Source organism: Dipodomys spectabilis, unplaced genomic scaffold (assembly GCF_019054845.1).
Source record: "Dipodomys spectabilis isolate Male_0828 unplaced genomic scaffold, ASM1905484v1 ptg000127l, whole genome shotgun sequence".
In the NCBI taxonomy this organism is placed as follows: domain Eukaryota; kingdom Metazoa; phylum Chordata; class Mammalia; order Rodentia; family Heteromyidae; genus Dipodomys; species Dipodomys spectabilis.
In genome coordinates this window covers 1,200,639-1,209,073 of record NW_024870804.1, presented here as the reverse complement: position 1 = coordinate 1,209,073, position 8,435 = coordinate 1,200,639, and the positions used below count along the sequence as shown (strand labels likewise).

The 8,435-nt window shown below is 37.2% G+C and overlaps 1 pseudogene; it reads left to right on the top strand.

The window, feature by feature from the left end:
- Window positions 1–938: 938 nt before the first annotated feature.
- On the top strand, window positions 939–1,038 carry LOC122116204 (annotated as a pseudogene).
- The last annotated feature ends 7,397 nt before the right edge of the window (window positions 1,039–8,435 follow it).

Sequence of the window (8,435 nt, the reverse complement as noted above, 5' to 3'; positions counted from 1 at the left end):
TGATAGAAAGTCAGTAGTGTAAGTTCCTGCCTGGTTGTATGGTAGACAGGCCAGGATATTAAGTAAACATGCATATAAACAACTTTTTCACCTTTTTGGCTTTAGCTACTTTTGAAATAATAGGTATAATAAACAATTATATACATATATTTGTTGTTGTTGTTTTTGGGTCCAGTCGTGGGGTCTGAACTCTGGGCCTGGGCCCTGTCCCTCAGCTCTTCAGCTCAAGGCTAGCACTCTACCACTTGAGTCACAGCAACACTTCCGGCTTTTTTCTTTTTGCTTATGTGGTGCTGAGGAATCAAACCCAGGGCTTCAGTCATGCAAGGCATGCGCTCTACCACTGAGCCAACGTCCCAGTCCAAACAATTACATTTTGATAAAATACCTTCTATTCTGAACAATTTGGTCTGAAGTGTTCATCTCTCTATGAACCCTTGTAACTAAGATTAGTTTTGTTCCAGTAAGAATCTATGCTGTCAGTGTAAGTTATTCTGGTTGGTCTGTTCCTACATGGAAGAAGGGTAAAGGGTCAGGAAGACATTTGTGCCACTGAGACCTCATTTAGGAGATTTTAAGCTGCAGAAGTTTAGAAATAGCTCTTAAGAAAGGCTTACTTTGAATCCATTAGCTCCACAAAGCTAACTCAGTTGATAAATAAGTACTTGAAAAGCCATCACCTTTGGACTTAGCTGTAAAGGTTTCAAAGTATGATCAAATTTAAAATGAAAACGACAAAATAGTTTTTGACAAAAAATTGCAAATGTGAACAATCGACCATACAATATAAGTTTTTTCCACTATGCACAGAATTTTAGAGAAATAAGATCAATAGCATTTTTAGGAACAATAAGGGTTCCTTGTTACAAATAGGCAACCATGGATATATGCCTGTATAAATATTGTATCATTATATACTTAAATTTAGAGGATACTACATGCTTCAGCAGCAGGTCTACCCAAATTACAACAATACAGAGATTAAAATGGTACTTGCACAAGGATGGTATGAAAATTTGTGAAGTATTCCATATTTTTCATACTTCAAATGCAAGAAATGAAAAACAGTTATTAAAAAGTTGATTACAAAAATACAAGTGTAACAATACATGTAATTCATAGAATTAAAGGTTAGTTTGACATCAGTATATTAAATCTTCACCTTAGAAAGGCCCTTACATAGCATAAACTTTATAAAACTTGAAATTAGATAACATTGTCATTTTATCCCAAAGAAATAAAATTTAAACCATGGTCATAGGGGGTTCCCGAAAGATGGTGGAGGAGAAGCTGTAGGCTAAACAAGCTCTCGCATAGAAAGCAGTTTTAGAGTTCCAGTGAACAGTCCTAAGCCAGAGAATCACACCAAGTGTGCCATCCCTATACACAGAGCTAGGACAGAGAGGGAAAATCCAGGCAAGGAGACAGATCTGAGCACTTGCCAGCAGCCTTGGTAGCAGCGTTGGCCATAGCCGCCATCCTGTAACACAGAGAATGCAGGACAAAGGAGCCAGACACGGTGGACAAGCAGATTCTACTCAACACCAGCAAGAACTGACAAGGAGGAGACATCTTCATCTTGCAGTTCGCAGACCAGAGACGACCCAGGAACCAAGACTCGGCGGGAATAGAAGCCAAATGTCCTCACTCCTTCTCAGAGAGCAGAGGAGAGAAGGCCACCCCTCCCCCCCAACTACTGGACATCTCCATCTTGGATACTGACAAAGCTCGGTGGAGCTGCTAGCTCCAACTAAGGCCTTGGAAGAAAACTAGAGTCATTTAGCAGGTCACAAGAACCTAAACTGACCTGCCAGAGAGCTCCACCCAGGGAAAAATCACCCAGCTCAGGTGGAAGCCCCAAGAGTGGCTGTCTTCACTGGGTAATCAGAGCCAGAGTCTGCCCCTCCCTTTAGCAGCCTTGACAATCAATTGAAATTCAGTAAACATAAACCTGGAGAGTGGCTCCAGGCTGGGCTCTCTGAGTTTCTCACAAGCTACCTCCTGGGAAAAGCTACTGTTTGCTGAAAGGCCTCAACTCTACCCAGAACCTAGCCTCATTACAGCATCTCCAAACTTGAGGAAAAAGCCATCTCCCTCTTTTGTGTTAATCAAAGCAGATCTCCCTCCCATTGAACTAACCTGAGAGGAGGATCACAAAATCCTGGGTAAAGTAGAGCATGTTTCTGCCTGTTCAAACAAACTGACTTAAGAAACCAACCAAGCCATAGGAAAATCAAACACCACAAGCAGACCAGAGAATCAAACAAGAGGATGGTTATAGACACAAGGGAGATACAGGATTTTTCCCACCACTCCCAAAAAAATTAAAGAACTATTTTTTTTTGTACATTTTATTAAAAAAATTTTTTCTAAAACGTTTTTTTTTTTAATTTTTACCTTTTCTGAAAAAAAAGTTTCCTAGTAACTATTTTCCCCTCTTATACTTTTTATTTCAGTGGTATATGTGTGTGTGCGTTATTCTTCTTTTTTCTTAAAATTTTTTTTTGTTTTTTATTTTGCTCTATTGAACTTCTGATCTTTATTCTTTCTTTCTTATTCTTTTCACCTTTACTTCTCTTTTGTTCTTTTTTATGTGACTTAATTGTTTTTCTGCACATTCTCAGATATACACATAGTCGATTATTAGACCTTATCCTCCATGTGTACACACTTAATCCACAAATTTATTACTCAGTTCAAAACCTCTTAGACTTAAATTCCTTAATAGCATTACTACCTACTCATACCTATGTAATATTTTAAGTATTTTTATTTTTAAGTTTTTCACATCTCCTTTATATACCTCCCCTTCTGCATTATATGCACGTTCTTCTCTGAATATTTCGTTTTCGATTCTGCATAATATTTTTAATTTTTACTTTTCTATTTTTTCTGGTCTCTTTTTCCCCTTCTCTTTTCTTTTTTCTCTCTCTACTTTCATCCTATCCAACCTATTTCCTGCTTTGAGATTAAGACTTAGTTAAGTTAAATCTCCCTGTGCCTTCCCACATCTCTCTATTCCTATTTTTTACCCACATCTCTCCCTCAACCTAATAATTTCTGGTTTGCCAGATTCGGATTTGCAGTTTGTAGTCCATTAATATATAGTTGTTTGACGTTGAAAAGATGTTCTATTGAACTATATTGTATCTGCAGACTATTGACTGTGCAAATATAGACTTTGGTTGATGCTTGCCTTAAGATAGTGTTCAAGCAAAAAACTGGTGTTATTTTCATCCAAAATAGGCAGAGTAAGCCGGAAAAAAAAAATAACAATGTCAAGTCCGGGTATCTCAACTCCCACTCATGATAATCAGGGGACAGAACAGATAATGAATAATCCAGAGGAGAGTTCCCAAATAGCTCTACAAACAATGCTGGCAAACATGATAAGTGAAAAGATTGAAAACATACAAAGGAATCTGTATGAGCATGATAGGGAGAGAAGGAAGCAAACAAAAGATCAATGGAGGCAAACAAAAGGTCAATACAGGAAAAGATTGAAAACCTACAAAGGACTGTGTATGAGCATGATAGGGAGAGAGAGGAGGCAAACCAAAGGTTTATAAAGGAATATCCTGAGCGTGAGGAACTACTCAAAAACTGATACAGGATTTGCGTGAACAGCTTGAGAATACTCAAAGAGAAAGGCAGGAATGGCATGAGCAGGTTGAGAACACTCAAAGAGAACTACAGGAATGGCGTGAACGTGAGGAAGCTAAGCAAAGAGTAATACAGGAATTGAGAGAGCAGGATGAGGATACACAATGATCACTAAAGGTATTCATGGAATCCATTAACAAAGAGCTGAAGGAAGTCAGGGAGACCACAAAGGGAATGCTGAATGGAACCCAACAGAAGAAATGGGAATCTAAGCAAACCATAACCAAACAACTAATTGACTTGAGAATAAACACTGAACACCAAATTAAGGAAGTAAAGAAGTTTATACAAGATCTAAAACAAAGCTTCAATAAAGCATTTGAAGCCATCAAAGCTGTCCAATTAGAAGGAAAAGAAATTTTAAAAAAGTGGAAACTCTTGACAGCAGGTTAGACCATGCAGAAGATCGAAACTCGGGGATTGAAGACAGCCTAAATATTATAGAGAAAGAACATACAACCATCCAAGTCAAGTCCAAGAAATATGACAGATCTATCCAACAGTTGGAAGACAGCATCAGAAGGCCTAATCTAAGGATAATGGGTATAGAGGAGCACCTAGAAACAGAAGTAAATCGTCTAGGAAATTGGTTTAACAGGATCCTAGCAGAGAACTTCCCAAACATGGAAAAAGATAGGCCTATTCAGATACAAGAAGCTTTTAGAACTCCAAATAGACCAGACAGGAACAGGACATCCCACCGTCACATTATAATCCGCACAGGATGAATTCAGACCAAGGAAAAGATCCTTAAACGTTTGAAGGAGAAAAGATTAATCACCTATAAAAGCAAACCAATTGAAATCACCTCAGATTTCTCAGCAGAGACAATCAAAGCAAGAAGAGCCTGGAATGATGTATGCCATGCCTTAAAAACAAACAGCAATCAACCAAGAATACTGTACCCAGCTAAACTCTCCTTCATAACTGAAGGCCAAATAAAAACCTTCCATAGCAAAGAAAAATTGAAACAATACATCTCCACCAAACCAGCCCTACAAAAGATTCTTAAAGACGTCCTACACATAGAAAACCAACAAGACCACAATAAAGGCCAATAAAATGCACCCAAACTGAGAATCCAAGAACATAGGAAGAACCCAGTTTTTGTAGCCCCAAAGAAGGTAGATAACATGACAGGAGCTCCCAAATTCCTCTCAGTCCTATCTCTCAACATTAACATACATAATTATCCAATTAAGCGACATGGACTGTACAGTAGGATTAAAAAGCAAGATACTTCTATCTGATGTCTTCAGGAGTCACATCTTGCCAGTAAACACAAATATATTTTAAGTGTTAAAAGCTGGAACAAAATCTACCAAGCAAACGGCCCCCATAAACAGTCGGGACTTGCAATCCTAATATCAGATAAAATAGTCTTCAAATTAAAATTCGTGAGAACAGATAAAGAAGGTCGCTACATAATAATTAAGGGATTTCTCCTTCAGGAGGATATTACAATTTTAAATATCTATTTGCCAAACAACAGAGCACCAAAATTTATCCAAGAAACATTCCTTGCCCTCAAATCCCACAGAGATCCAAAGACATTAATTGTTGGGGATTTTAATACACCACTCTCCCCTCTAAATAGATCAACTCGGAAAAAACCCAATAGAGAAACGCAGATCTAAACAACTGCATAGATCAAGTAGATTTAACAGACATCTACGGAATATTTCACTCAGCAGCATCACAATACAAGTTTTTCTCAGAAGCACATGGAATATTTTCTAAAATAGACCACATTTATGCCACAATGCAAACTTGTCAAAATTGAGAAACATTGAAATTATACCTTGCATTCTTTCTGACCACAAGGGAATAAAATTAGAACAACACCAAAAGCCACCAAAGAAACTCCTGTAACACATGGAGCCTGAACAACACACTGCTGAATCATGAGTGGGTATTGGAAGAGATTAGAAAGGAAATTCAAATGTTCATGCTCTTCAACAAAAATGAGCACACAAATTACCAGCTCCTCTGGGACAAGCAAAGGCAGTACTCAGAGGCAAGTTTATAGCTCTGAGATCCTATATTAACAAATTGGAGAGATCTGAAACCAACAATTTAATGAGACATCTGAACCTCCTTGAAAAAGAGCAGCAAGATATACCCCAATATAATAGATGGAAAGAAATAATTATTTTAATTAATTCATTTTAATTAAAATTAAATCAGAATTAAATGAATTAGAATCCAATAAAACTATAGAAAGAATCAACAAAACAAAGAGTTGGTTCTTGGAAAAAATTAACAAAATTGACAGACCCTTAGCAAATCTTATCACAAAAAGAAGAGAACACACCCAAATCAATAAACTCAGAGATGAGAATGGAAACATCACCACAGAAACAACCAAGATTCAGAATATTATAAGGGAATAATTCGCAAAACTTTATGCTAATAAGTTTGAGAACTTGGCAGAAATGGACCTTTTCCTAGCAAATATTGACATGCCAATACTAAACCAAGATGAGTTAAACCATCTTAACTGGCCCTTATCAAGCATTGAAATAGAAACAGCAATAAGAGACCTCTCACCTAAGAAAAGTCCAGGTCCAGATGGTTTACAGCAGAATTCTACAAGGCCTTTAAATGCAGAGCTCACACCAATACTACTCCAACTCTTCAATGAAATTGAAAGAGAAAGTTCACTACCGAACACATTCTATGAAGCCATCATCACCCTCATCCCAAAACCAGGCAGGGACTCATCAAAGAAAGAGAACTATAGACCCATTTTTTTTGATGAACATTGATGCAAAACTTCTCAACAAAATTATGGCCAATCGTCTTCAACAATGCATCCAGAAAATCATTCAACATGATCAAACAGGATTCATTTCAGGGATGCAAATCAATTAATATAATTCCTCACATCAACAGAAGCAAGGATAAGAACCACATGGTTATCTCAATATATGCAGAAAAAGCATTTGACAAGATCCATCACCCCTTTATGATGAAGGTTCTGGAAAAATTAGGAATCCATGGAACATTCCTCAATAGAATAAAGGATATATATGACAAACCTACAGCCAGCATTATACTTAATGGTGAAAAACTAAAGTCATTTCCTCTTAACTCAGGAACAAGACAAGGATGTCCACTATCGCCAATTCTCTTCAATCTTGTATTAGAATCCCTATCTACAGCAATAAGACAGGATGCAAACATAAAGGTGATCCAAATAGGGAAAAAAGAAATAAAACTCTCCCTCTTTGCAGATGACATGATCTTGTATTTAACGAATCCCATAGACTCCACTCCCAAATTACTCAAGTTGATTCAAAACTTTGGCAAAGTAGCAGGGTATAAAATTAACCCCGAAAAATCAATGGTTTTTCTGTATGGCAACAATAAGTAAAGTGTTGGTGAAATTAGGAAAGCAACTCCATTTGTAATAGCCCCACAAAAAATAAAATACCTTGGAATTAACTTAACCAAAAAGTGAAGGACCTTTATGATCAAAACTGTAAAAACTTGACAAAGGATATCAAAACAGAACATAGAAAATGACAAAAACTCCCATCCTCCTGGATTGGAAAAATCAACATCGTGAAAATGGCAATACTTCCCAAGGCTATCTATAAATTCAATGCAATACCTATCAAAATTCCAAACTCAGTCTTCAAGAAAATAGAAGAGGCAATTCAAAAATTTATATGGAATAATAAAAGACCCCGAATAGCACAAACGCTCCTCAATTGAAAGAAAACTGCTGGAGGAATACAAATACCAAATTTCAAACTCTACTATAAAGCCATAGTAATCAAAACAGCATGGTACTGACACAAGAACAGATCTCTGGACCAATGGAATAGAATTGAAAACCCAGAAATGAACCTACAGACCTATAGCCATCTAATCTTCGATAAGGGAGCTAAAACAATAGTATGGAAGAAAGACAAACTTTTCAGTAAATGGTGCTAGCAAAATTGGTTAACTAATTTTAGAAAACTAAAGCTAGATCCTTATATGTCACTCTGCACCAGAAGCAACTCCAAATGGATCAAAGACCTCAGAGTCAAAGCAGACACTCTGAAAACATTACAGGATGGAATAGGAGAAAACCTAGGTCTCCTTGGTGCAGTCTGAAATTTTCTTAATAGAGACCCAGAAACACAACAATCAAAGAAAGTTTGGACAAATGGGATTGCATGAAGTTGCAGAGCTTCTGCATGGCAAAGGAAATAGCTAGCAAGATCAATAGAAAGCCCACAGATTGGGAGAAGAACTTCACTAGCCATACAATGGACAAGGGTCTCATATCTAAAATATACTTGGAACTCAAAAAATCAACCCCCCAACAACAAATCCTCAAAGAAACAACTGCCCAATAAATAAGTAGGCTAAAGACTTAAACAGAAACTTCTCTGAAGAAGAAAGAAGGATGGCCAACAGACACAAGAAGAAATGCTCAACCTCCCTAGCAAGAAAAGAAATGAAAATCAAAACAACATTAAGATACCACCTCACTCCAATTAGAATGGCAAATATCAAGATCTCTAAAAACAACAGATGCTGGAGGGGATGTTGGTGGGAGTGTAAACTTGTTCAAACCCGTTAGAAAGCAGTATGGAGGTTCCTCAAAAGACTCCACATAGAGCTCCCCTATGACCCAGCAATCCCACTTTTGGGCATTTACCCAAATATTTACAAACAAGACCACACTAAATCTACCAGACCAACTATGTTTATTGCAGCATTATTTATTATAACTAACTTATGGAACCAACCCAGATGCTCCTCAGTAGATGAAT